The sequence below is a fragment of the Triticum aestivum genome, chromosome 3A (genome assembly GCF_018294505.1).
Source record: "Triticum aestivum cultivar Chinese Spring chromosome 3A, IWGSC CS RefSeq v2.1, whole genome shotgun sequence".
Lineage (NCBI taxonomy): Eukaryota > Viridiplantae > Streptophyta > Magnoliopsida > Poales > Poaceae > Triticum > Triticum aestivum.
This window is the reverse complement of record NC_057800.1, coordinates 87,789,325-87,801,283: the sequence shown is the minus strand read 5'-3', so window position 1 is coordinate 87,801,283 and position 11,959 is coordinate 87,789,325.

Sequence of the window (11,959 nt, the reverse complement as noted above, 5' to 3'; positions counted from 1 at the left end):
GTGTGTGTGTGTGTGTGTGTGTGTGTGTGTGTGTGTGAGTTTATGTCCTCTACAGTATTCACTTATTGCTATTTCTTCAAGTTGGTTTTCTGCTAAGTGAATGTGATCGGACCCTTCCCCTCTATGCTATACTCAACCCAATCTGTTCACAAATTCTTCATGTGCGTTCTATTTGAAACTCGTTCAAAATCTTCACTATGTCCTTGTCAGCTGAAGAAATTGCGAACGGAAATTTAAAACCTATCTTATCGAAATTTTCGGTCTTGCCGCTCAAACCGTTCCGCATCCCTCCATACACTTATCCACTCACCCACGATCTAACACGATCTCCACCTCTCACTACATGGGTGACACATGTCATGCGAATGAGAAGGGTCAGGGGCACGTTCGTCCAATTTCTTCGGGCGAGCAGTTTTCACCGTGGCTATAAATACCCCTCCTTCCCTTCCTCACTTCTTTTACTCCGCTCGACCTCTCTCTCCAGCTCGAGCTTCTCAAACCCTAGCGCCGCCGCTACTTCATCGCCGCCGGTGAGGAAGAGCTTCACTGCCTCGACCTCGTCGCTGACATAGTCGCGCCGACCGCGGACATCTTCACTTCGCCGCCGCCGTAGTCGTCTTCCTCCACCAAGTTAGGGCGTGGAAGATCTGCACAGACGAACTTCACATCTCCTCACTCCAGTTCGTCGTGTTCTTCATCCAGGGTAATTAAAAGTTACTTTTATTGCCCTCGTTGATTTGAATGATTATCTACAAAATCTTCATAAGTGTTTTTCTTCATATCTTCACACACTGAACACCTCACAAGTCATTTGTTCTTGATTCGTTTCTCTAAGCATCATTTTTCTTCAAGATTCCTCAATTGTGTGGATCATCAATCTATACAACTCTGGAACCTAAGCAAAGAACGCTTAGTGAAAATCTTCAAGACTCATCTGGTCAAATTCCTCAAACCTGTTCATTTTGAAAAAACCTTCTGAGAACGCATATGACCTCTCCAAATTCCTCGCAACTATACTCTGTTCACAGGTACACATGTCAGCTGCTGAATCACTAGGTTCTCATCAACTTAACTCATTTGCAGCATTCCTCGAAAAAAAGTTGCATACTTCTTCAGAGAATTTGATTGTTCAAATTCCTCAACTGAAGAAAATGGCTGATGGTAAAAGGCCACAGAAGGGAGGAAAGAGGCCTGAGGTAAATACAGCGTTTGAGATCCCTGATGACATATATGCTGGGTACTGCACACCTACTGAGGAAACCAAGAATGAGCACAAAGTGCGCATTCAGAAGATAGATAGAAGATGGGCAAGAGAATGGAGGGAGTACAGATATGTCACTCCTAAGTATATGAAGAAATTCGCACTCAATCCTCCATGCCCAAGAGCTTCATTGGCACCTGGCCGAATCGCTGATCCCACCAGCCTCAAGCGCGGTGAGGACTATCCTAATGAATGGGCCAAGCGCCAAGCCAAGCTGGCTAAGCAAGCCAGAGAAGCAGTGAGGAAATTTAATGAAGACTCTGCTGCTGTTGCTGCTGCTGCTGCCTCTGCTGAGGCCTTTGCTGTCAAGCCAAAGAAGGCTATGTCAAAGAAGCCTGCGCGCAAGCCAAGTGCTACATCAGCAATGCCCTCATGGCCAGAATCATCAAAGCCCTCATGGTCAATTCCTCATGTTGCTCCTATTCCTCCAAAGTCCTCAGCTCCTCCGCCAAAGCCTTCAGCTGTTCCGACCAAATCCTCAGCACCTGTGCATCTCGCTTCGTGCCAAAGGACTGCCGGCATCTCCAATGCCTCAGGTGTCTCAGCTAGTTCCTAAGCTGCCTCAGCTGGCCCCTCACTACTGAAGACAAAGGCCACTGCTGGACGAGGTCCACGCCCAAGTCCTCAAAAGAAGCAAGTCGCTTTCCAAGTGTCGTCTGATGAAGACGAAGCTGATGATGTTGAACTTGCAGAAATCATCAGAGACAGGCAAGTCAGGGCCGCTAGAGACAAAGGATCAGAGGTGCCACTGCTTCTGGATCCCAAGCTGATCCTCGACTACATTGATGATTGGCACAAGAACCCCAACACTCCCTTGCCTGACTTCAAGCTGACTCCTGGCCAAAATCACATGCTGACCCACTTCATTCAAGAAGAAAAGTGGAAATTTGAGAAGGCCAGGCAGATCAAGAAAGCGCAGTACAAGAAAGAGCGCTATCTGAAGAAAAACAGTGTCTCTATGACAACTGAAGAACTTGTCACTACTCAGACTGAGATTAAGAAACTCAGTGATGACTTTGAAGCATATCACGCTGATTGGCTTGGAGACAAGGTTCATTTTGTGAAACTTGCGGATAACTTCACTTCCAATGTTGCAGCCCCAACGCAACAGGAAATTCCTCAGGCTGAAGCATCTGCTCAGCCTACTGAAGAAAATGCCAGCACCACTGATGACAATCAGGCTGCTGAAGATAATGTGAGTTCCAAGGCTGATGACTGCATTCCAGCTGCTGAAGAAATTGCCAGGGCACCCACTAGTGGTGTGCCTGAAGAAACTGAAGAACTCAGGGCAACTGCATCAGTTGTACCTGAAGAAAATCAACCAGATTCCTCAGCTGCTCCTGCACCAACTTCAACTCCAATCCTTCCATCTGCATCAGATGTGAAGAAGACCAAGGCTGCAGAGTGTGCTGCAGTGAAGAAAAGGAAAGCATCAGCTGCTTCAGATTCTTCAGCTCCGAAGAAAATGAAGCCTATGACAAGTTCATTTGCTAATCCGATTGATGGTGTTCCCATCTCAACCAGGCCATCAAAGGACCTTGTTCCTTTTGATGAAGAATATGTGATCCCCAGCGGATCTGATGAAGAAACTCATTTTGCTGCTTCGTCTGAACCATTGGATGAAGAAATTGAAGTGGATGCGATCCCTTCAACACCTATCATCTCCTCGCATGTGCCTCAGTTCACAGCTGAAGAGGCTGGCGTTGAAGAAATGGAAGATGATGATGTGGACATTGGTTGCTCCACACCCGTCATCAGTGATGAATTCTAGGAAAGTCAGCATCCAAACTCTCCAATGTTCACTCCTCTACAGCAAATTCCTTAGTCTCCCACACAAACTGTTCACATGGACTCTAAAAAAACTCATCCCACTGCATCTGTCCATGAGGAAATTCCAGCCACTAGCGCTGATGAAACTGCTGCTGCTGAACAACCAACTATGCAGACTACCACTGAGGAGGAACCAGAAATTCCTCAGCCTGAAGAACCTGTGATTGAAATTCCTGAGGTCTTGATGCAACTCACTGACACTCCTCTGCCGAAGCCAAAGGATCCTTTCTCACGCAAGCAAAAGTTCAAGGCTGATGATTTCTTCGGCGAGCACGTATTCTTCGACGATTACAACCCATATGACTCTACTCGCATTAGGAAGAGGCGTTTCTGGACTGCTAGTCAAGCAAATTTCTATTCCTCAGTGCTGCTCAACAAGGAGAAGATCTTCTACCATGAGCATATTCCTCACATGGATATGGAATCTCTGTCGTGCTTCGCACCAATCCTCAGTGTTCTTCACGACGCTGGGATGCTCAACTTTTGCTCTGACATCTGCGATTGGAATGAGGAACTGATTCTTCAATTCTATGCAACGCTGCACATCACCGGAGATGCTGAAGATATGAATTCATGGGTGCTGGACTGGATGTCTGAAAACACTCACTACACTGCACCAGCCTCTGAATTGCTTCGTGCTCTACAACTCAGTCCTCCCCTTGAAGAAGCTTGCTGCATCTATAGTGAACCTGAGCTCACACATCATTACATGCAGGTGCTGATGAAACCTTTGAAGCCAGGTCAAGCACCAAGAACCAAATTCCTCGTGAAGGAATTGTTGTACGTGCCCAGAACTGTCTATCGTATTCTTGCAAGGACAATCAGTCCTATCAAAGGCCACGACTCATCTGATGAGGAAATTGTTGGCATCATGAAGAATCTGGTATTCAACATCATTCATGGCATTCCTGTCAATTATCACGATTTCTTCATGAGGACTATGGCCAATGTTGCACTGTCTCCGTTTGAGCTGAAGCCTTATGCACCTTGGATCATGAGATTCCTCAGGACAAGGTCTTCACTCAACTACAAAGCTGATTTCCAGAATCATCTCAGCTACTTGCCCCCAATTGAAGTCCTCAAGCAGACATATTCCTTAGTTGATGGAAAGGGCAAGGCACCAGCTGTAATTGATGAAGGCACTCGTCCATTGGATGGTCAGTTTCGCAAAGCTGCATCTTATTCCACCAATGATGACTCTACCACACATGACTCTGCCAATGCACCTAAGTCCACTCCTCAAGCCACTGCTCCACGCGTGATGACTGACCGTGAACTTCTGCTTAGTCTTCACCAGAAGGTGGATCGAAATTACAAATGGGTTAAGCGTCAGTTTGGTTCACTTCTTCACAACATGACTGCCACACACAATGCAGTAAAACCACTACTACCTCCATCAAGTCTTCGGTCGCACCTGGGAAATCCTGTCACATCTGTATGGTGAAGAAGATCTGAAGAACATGGGTCTTAATGAAGATTTTGACTGGTCTGCACCTCCACCAAAGAAATTCGAGAAGGTCAAGGTTCCTTCTCTGGTGGCCAGCTCATATTCTTCATCGCGCGACACTGATGAACATGAAGATTTGGACGACACTGCGGCAGGCCCTACATCAACAAACGACCCCAACAACACTGGCGCTCCTTCATCAACATGATTATCTTTCAGGGGCGTTAGTCCTCATTTTCGATCCTTTTGGTCATTTGATGACAAAGGGGGAGAAATATGAGTTAGTCTTCAAGCAGGTCTACTATATGGGTGTTTTTTTTTTGCTAAGTTACAACTCTCGTTCTTCTGAAACTTTATTGGATCGAGTTGTAATCTTAAACCCGATGGTGCTCTGATACTTTTGATGCATTGTGCTCTGATACTCTTGATGCACTATTCTGCATGCTTATTCCTCGTTAATATTATTGCACGCTTGCTGAATTTCATCAGGCACCACATTTCATCATGCATTTCAAATTCTTCATATTATATGTTAAATGTGTGTATGAATTACAAGATATAGGGGGAGATCTCCATGATTCAACTCTTCAAGTGTGCATTGCTTCAAAAGCAAATTCCTCACTATGCACATCTTCAGGGCGAGTTCTTCTATATGTTGCAATCAAATTCCTCAATATCAGTATTTACACTTCATATGTTTATCCCCATTGAAAACTTAACCTATATTGTCATCAATCACCAAAAAGGGGGAGATTGTAAGTGCATCTAGTGCCCCTTAGTGATTTTGGTGTATTGAAGACTTATAGGTTAAGGGACTAATGCGTGTGTGAGTGTACACAGGTCTATAAGTCTATGAGGAGTTTGCTATTTATAGGAAAAGTCGACCCCTAAAAATGAATATCTTCGACTGAAGATTTTGGTATTTTTGAAGACTTCCATGAAGACTTTGAAAGTGAAGAAATTGGTGTGTCCATGAAGACTTGATATTCATGCGAGAAATATGAAGCTTGAAGACTTTCATGTTCATAGTTTTGTTTTTCTCTTTCTTGAGTCATAGGAAACACCGTACTGTTAAAGGGGGTCAAGGAAATACTAAGGAAAATTTTCCATGTGATGCTCAACTCAAATCCTACACCTACCAATCCCTTCGAGTGAAGCCATTGGAAATCTCATACAGTTCAGTCAATTTCTTCAGTGACAGAGACGAAGTTCTTCTGGTCTCTGAGGAATTTATCCTGGCTGAGGAGTTAGGAATTCGCCAGTGCGGATTGCCTACACAGTGAGGAACATGATAGCCCTGAGGATTTTGCTACTCAAAATTCCGACCATTGCTGTGCTATGCGCCAGCTGTCCCAAAATATCTATCCACCTAACGGTCATATCATTGAAGGGCATTTATGTCTTATCATGTCGGGCTGCTCCCTAGGCTATAAATAGCCGCCCCCTACAACAACTAGCTGGTTGGCTGCTCCGAGAGAAACTGACACTTGTCATTTGAGAGCAACCCATCCTCCGAGGACTTTGAGTGAAAATCATCAAGTGAGGAAAAACCAAAAACCCAAAACCCAAACACCTACAAACCCCAAGTGATTGAGCATCACTGAAGAGATTGATCCTGAGTGGATCCGACGCTTGTTACCTTTGAAGACTATGCTTCTTCCAGACGGTTAGGCGTCATGGTCTAGAGCATCCAAGAGGAATTGTGGATCGCCGAGTGACCAAGTTTGTGAAGGTTTGGAAGTCGCCTGAAGACTTACCACAAGTGATTGGACGAGGTCTGTGTGACCTTAGTTCAAGGAGAATACGGTGAGGACTGGGTGTCTTGGACTAAGTGTCCTTGACTGGGTGTCCGGGACTGTGTGTCCTCGAGTTTAAATACTCAGCCGCTCCAACCAGACGTACAACTCAGACAGCAGTTGGAACTGGTCTACCAAATCATTGTCTTCACCGAGCTTACTGGTTCTATTTCCTCAACTCTTCCATTTCCTCATAACTGTGTTGTATGTTTGTTCATATCTGTGTTTGATGACTTTGACTGAAGACTTTCTCAATTTCCTTAGTTCAATTTCTTCAGTTTGTTTGTCTTCATCCTGTGTTATCCTGTGATTACGCTTCCTGTACTCTGTGCCTGTCTTCATTTCATCATGATGACTATGCTTGTATTCTGTTGTGTTTACTTTTGAGTACTTATTCCGCTGCTAGTAGTTCTTCGCTAAGGAATTTCCTCACCAGCAAATTCGTCAGTGAAGAATTTCATAAAAATCGCCTATTCACCCCCCCCCTCTAGTCGATATAACTCACTTTCACACGACCACCAACCATGCCGCCTTCACGCCGCCCTCTCCACCCGGCCAGCACCGCGCGCCGTGCCGCCCCAGCCACCACTCCGCGTTGTCCCGCCTCCATCGCCTGTCCCGTCTCGGGTCCGGCATGGATCCACCGTCCGCGTCAGCTGCTGCTCTGGATCTGGGGAGTCCCTTCGCCACCCGATACAGGTGGAGAGCTGCGTCGCTGGATGCCCCTGCCTCATACTCCGGCGACCCGCTGCTTCCCGAAGCTCCGACGCGCCAACCACCCCAGCCCCTCCCCACCCCCACCCCCAAGCTTCCACTGGGTGGTGGTTTGTTGCATCTCCACGCCAGCGACAGAGAGGAAATCCACCTTGATGCTGGCGAGGTTCATTTCGGGGAGAAGACAACGACCACCCCTGTCCTCCACTCGATCAGGTGCCAAAATCGACGACCATGATGTGCAGATCGGCGAACCACTCGCGTGCAGGTATGTCCTCACCAACATGCAGTTCCTTGGCGCCTCCATCCATGCCGCATGTACAAAAAACTGCCAAGATCCAATTCTTCACAATTTGTTATTTGCTGGTGAGCGAGCAGTGTAGGTTGCTCTTTCGTTGCAGGGCGACATGCATCTCTATCGACGGCGGCTTACAATTCTGACCACGGGCCCATGCAGTATGGCGACGCCCTCCGTGTTCCCCATCTCCACTTGCAGTCTAGTCACCGGATGCGTGAAGAACATCTCTTCACTCCATGCAGTCCTCTCCGCTGACGAGCGTCGTCGTGCCTTTTTTGCACATTATTTCGCCTCTACCTACAGTGCTCTATTTGTTTTCGTGTAAAAAAAGTCACCCTCGGGCCGCACTTCAGTATGATGGCGGGGCGCGTGCAGTGCTCTGTTGCTTTGGTGGGAGAAAAGGGAGTCCTAGTGTCGCCTCTACCTCTTTTGGTGATCCAGCTATGCCCACATGCATGCACAACCCAGAAAAAAGAGTGACTACACAGTTGGTTGTTCCTGGATTCAGTTCACCAATGTGAGTGGCCGTGTAATGAATGGATACGTATGTTTTTGAAGCTCAATTTGTCCTCTCACGCAGTTCACTAAAAAACTCCTCGCGGGTTACTTGGTAACCAGAAACAAAAACATGTCAAATGAAGCTCGCTTCTCATTATATGTGGTTCACTCGCTCAATCTATGCGGTCCACTCGCCCGGTCTACGCACACAAAAAATATTGAGTTTGGAAAAATCTCACATGGTTTACTTTCGGTAGTGTCGTGGCCCGTTTATGGTAGTCTCAAGGTTCACTTTTCATAGTATTGCGTTTCACCAACGCTCGACATGAAGTGCACTCCACCTCGTTTGGGAAAAATTATGTCCCACAAAAAAGAAAACATGAAGTGCACTTGTTCGTCTGATGAAGTTCGGTGTCGTGGCCCGTTTATGGTAGTCTCGAGGTTCACTTTTCATAGTATTGTGGTTCAACAACACTCGACATGAAGTGCACTCCATCTCGTTTAAGAAAATTTACGTCCGACAAAAGAAATTATGCAGCTCGCTTGCCCGTCCGATGCAGTTGGGTTTTCATTCTGAAGCAGTGTGGTCGGCCATATGATGTTCTTCATACCGTAAGTTCATAAAAATGTTATGAAAGCGAAAAAAAGTAATGTGGTTCACTTCTTGATAGTATTGTGGTTCATTTACATCTGATGTGAAGTGCACTTTACTTTCTCGTCCTTGAAAAAATTACGTTTGAATAAAATAAATCATGCAGTTCTCTAATACGTCTGATGCAGTGCGGTTTTCATCCGATGCAGTGCGGTTTTCAGTCGGATGAAGTACCCACGTCGATTTGGGTGTCGCGAAAAACAAAGTGTCAGCATTTCGGTAAATTTAAAACTGCTTTTAAACCGTAAGGAATTAGAGAGAGTGTTCTACATGAAAAAGTTGTGTCTCGTCGATATCTTTCCAACGGCATATCATTTGAATCATTTCGACGACCGGTTTGTAAAAATTTCACGAAAAACGGCCGCTGCCACTTGTCGTCTACCACACGATTTTCAAAATTAACTTAAAACTGTAAGGAATCTCAAAACCATTTCTACATGTGAAAGTTGTGCCTTGTCCATAGCTTTCCAACGACATATTACATGCCTCGTTTCGACAAACGGTTAAAAAACTAGAGCGAAAACAGTACCGAAAATTTGGAAATTTTAAAAAAATAGAATTCTGCGATTTAGTAAATTTGAAACTGCTCTTAAACTGTAACGAATTAGAGAAAGAAATAGATATGAAAAAGATGCGCCTCGATGATATCTATCCAACGGTGTATCATTTGCTTCATTCCGACGAGCGGTTTAGAAAAAAATGCGAAAAAACGCTCGCTGCCACTCGTTGTGGGCCGCACAATTTTCAAAACTGCTCTTAAACCATGAGAAATCTCGAAAAGTGTTCAACATGGCGAAGTTGCGCCTAATACATAGCTTTTCAACAATATATTACACGCCTCGTTCCGACAAACGGTTCAAAAACTAGAGCGAAAATAGTACCAGAAAAAACACTGTGTGCAGTTTTTTACCACTGGAAGTTCACTCGCCTCAGTACTGCAGCACACTTGGTTCAAACAATGACGTGCACTTGCGTTGAGCGTGCAGTGCCGAAGTGTTATCAGAATAACTATTCTGATAATATTATCAGAATAGACCGGCTGTATATATATGTGTGTTGTTGTTCTAAGAATGATCATGATGCCCTCATGTCCGTATTTTATTTTTATCGACACCTCTATCTCTAAACATGTGGACATATTTTTTGATTTCGGCTTTCACTTGAGGACAAGCGAGGTCTAAGCTTGGGGGAGTTGGTACGTCCATTTTGCATCATGCTTTTATATCGATATTTATTGCATTATGGGTTGTTATTACACATTATGTCACAATACTAATGCATTCTCTCTTATTTTACAAGGTTTACATGAAGAGGGAGAATGCCGGCAGCTGGGATTCTGGGCTGGAAAAGGAGCAAATATTAGAGACCTATTCTGCACAGCTCCAAAAGTTCTGAAACTTCACGGAGATTATTTCTAGAATATATAAAAGTATTGAACGCAAGAAGTTCCAGAGGGGGCCACCCACCAACCACGAGGGTGCCTCGTGGGCCCCCTGGTGGCCCTCTGATGCCCATCTTCTTCTATATGAGGTCTTTTATTCGAGAAAAAATAAGAAGCAAGCTTATGGGACGAAACTCCGCCGCCATGAGGCAGAACCTTGGTGGAACCAATCTAGGGCTCTGGCGGAGCTGTTCTGCCGGGGAAACTTCCCTCCCGGAGGGGGAAATCATCACCAATGATCCTCTCATCGGGAGGGGGTCAATCTCCATCAACATCTTCACTAGCACCATCTTCTCTCAAACCCTAGTTCATCTCTTGTATCCAAACCTCAGATTGGTACATGTGGGTTGCTAGTAGTGTTGATTACTTCGTATAATTGATGCTAGTTGGTTTACTTGGTGGAAGATCATATGTTCAGATCCATTATGCATATTAATACCCCTCTGATTATGAACATGAATATGCTTTGTGAGTAGTTACGTTTGTTCCTGAGGACATGGGAGAAGTCTTGCTATTAGTAGTCGTGTGAATTGGTATTCGTTCGATATTTTGATGAGATGTATGTTCTCATCCCTCTAGTGGTGTCATGTGAACGTCGACTACATGACACTTCACAATTGTTTGGGCCTAGAGGGAGGCATTTTGAAGTAATAAGTAGATGATGGGTTGCTAGAGTGACAGAAGCTTAAACACTAGTTTATGCGTTGCTTCGTAAGGGGCTGATTTGGATCCATATGTTTCATGCTATGGTTAGGTTTACCTTAATACTTCTGTTGTAGTTGCGGATGCTTGCAATGGGGGTTAATCATAAGTGGGATGCTTGTCCAAGTAAGGACAGTACCCAAGCACCAGTCCACCCACATATCAAATTATCAAAGTACCGAACGTGAATCATATGAACGTAATGAAAACTAGCTTGACGATAATTCCCATGTGTCCTCGGGAGCGCTGTCCTTCATATAAGAGTTTGTCCAGGCTTGTCCTTTGCTAAAGAAAGGATTGGGCCATCTTGCTGCACCTTATTTACTTTTATTACTTGCTACTCGTTACAAATTACCTTATCACAAAACTATCTGTTACCGATAATTTCAGTGCTTGCGGAGAATACCTTACTGAAAACTGCTTATCATTTCCTTCTGCTCCTCGTTGGGTTCGACACTCTTACTTATCGAAAAGGCTACGATAGATCCCCTACACTTGTGGGTCATCAGATATCACTAGAGATGCTGTCCATTTGCTATTTTTAGTGGATGATAACCCTGTTGTACTTAACATGCCTGTCCATGTACTTACACAGGGTCATAACGCCGATGCTTTTGTTTGTCGTCGAGGTGAGCTGCATCCCATGTCTTACAGTATTTCACATAATTTGTGCGATTGCAGTTTAACTTCTACCCATTTACTAGTTGCATGTAGGTACACATGTCAGTGGCACTGATCCATGCTTCGACCCAGAGGAACAGCTTGCCTCCGCCGTCGCTAACTTTGGGCGAGCTCTGGCCAAGATGAAGTGCCCCAGCAACTTCCTCTCAGGACTTACCAAGTATGTCTCACCAGTTCAATCTTACCAATACCAGTTGCAATTAATGGCTATGTTCTGTACGGTCGATGTATTAAGCATGTTCTAGTAAACATGCCTAACACGTTTTTGATACTTTCCCTACCTTTTTATAGACATCTGGGCCATTCTCTGCTCTGGCCGCACCTGCCTCGTGATGTTTAACTATGTCAATTGCATTTTTATCAGTATCGGTTTCAATGTCTATTAAGCCTGTTGCAATTAACAGTTGAATCCATTTTTGAACAGTTGCATTTCAATGGCTACAAACTTACAAAACATGACTTAGGATGTTTTTAAGCCCGTTGCAATTAACAGTTGTATCCATTTTTAATCTGTCCATTTGCTATCATGCTACTCTCCTCAATGAAGATATACTAGAGATGCTACCCCATTTGCTTTTTTGGTGGATGCTAACCCTGTTGTACTTAACATGCTTGTCCATGTACTTACGCAAGGTCATA